The sequence below is a fragment of the Neophocaena asiaeorientalis genome, unplaced genomic scaffold (genome assembly GCF_003031525.2).
Source record: "Neophocaena asiaeorientalis asiaeorientalis breed wild unplaced genomic scaffold, Neophocaena_asiaeorientalis_V1.1 scaffold100, whole genome shotgun sequence".
Lineage (NCBI taxonomy): Eukaryota > Metazoa > Chordata > Mammalia > Artiodactyla > Phocoenidae > Neophocaena > Neophocaena asiaeorientalis.
This window is the reverse complement of record NW_020173955.1, coordinates 8763101-8764220: the sequence shown is the minus strand read 5'-3', so window position 1 is coordinate 8764220 and position 1120 is coordinate 8763101. Positions and strand designations below refer to the sequence as shown.

The window sequence follows — 1120 nt, the reverse complement described above, 5'->3', positions numbered from 1 at the left end:
AAAATCTTAGGTCAGATCTCATTATTTTACTGTCTCTCTGACCTAAGATAAACTGCCTGATTGCTCTGGACCTCTTTTCTTTTCTTTTCTTTTTAATAACATGGAGAAAACAATACCTGACCTATAAGATTACTCAAAAGATTAATTCGTTGATGCATATAAAAGCACTTTGGGTACAAAACACTATCCAAATGTAATGATTATTGTTTTAAAGAAGGAAAGGAAATAGCCCATATTTGCTTTGAAGAGATCATTTGCAGTGCCCATACTGCAATTTATGGTACTCTAGATCAGTGCTTCCCAAATCATTGTTCTCAGGACCCCTTTACACCCTTTGTGATGTGGATTTTAGCCATTAACGTTTACTGTAATATAAATTAAAACAGAAAGTTTTTACATGCCTATTATAAAATAATATTAATAGGGGCTCATGCGCGGGAGTCCATGTGGGCGCCGGCGTGGCAGGAAGCAGCGCGGGGTTGCCATGGCGGAGCTGCAGCGGCTCCGCGCGCAGGAGGCGGTGGACTCTATGATGAAGAGCCTGGAGAGAGAGAACATCTGGAAGATGTAGGGCCTCACGTACTGGTGCAGCGCCGGCTGTTGTGAGGACAGCCAGGCGTCCATGCAGCAAGTGCACCAGTGCATTGAGCGCTGCCATGCACCTCTGGCTCAAGCCCAGGCCCTGGTGACCAGCGAGTTGGAGAAGTTCCAGGACAGCCTCACCCGGTGCACTATGCATTGCAACAACAATGCCAAAGATTCAATAGATGCGGGGAGTAAAGAGCTTCAGGTGAAACGGCAGCTGGAGAGCTGTGTGACCAAGTGTGTGGATGACCAACATGAACCTTATCCCAACCATGACCAAGAAGATGAAGGAGTCTCTCTCATCCATTGGGAAATAGATGTCTGCTATTGGCCATCGGGGCTGAAGGCAGGAATCTATTTAAAAAGAGGAATGGGGGTTCGGGTTTTCTAAGGAAAGTTTATGAATGAGGAAATTAAGGATGGCAGCAAGTTTAAGGCCTATGTCACTTGCCTCTGGACACTGGTTCCTTTGTGTTTGAATCCTAGAAAGTGAAAAAAACTGGTGCTAAAATTTGGGTCAGAGATAGCACAGGAG

The 1120-nt window shown here is 45.3% G+C and overlaps 1 pseudogene; it reads left to right on the top strand.

The window, feature by feature from the left end:
* The first annotated feature begins 484 nt into the window (after nt 1–484).
* On the top strand, nt 485–902 carry LOC112404811 (protein FAM136A pseudogene; annotated as a pseudogene).
* Nucleotides 903–1120: the final 218 nt, after the last annotated feature.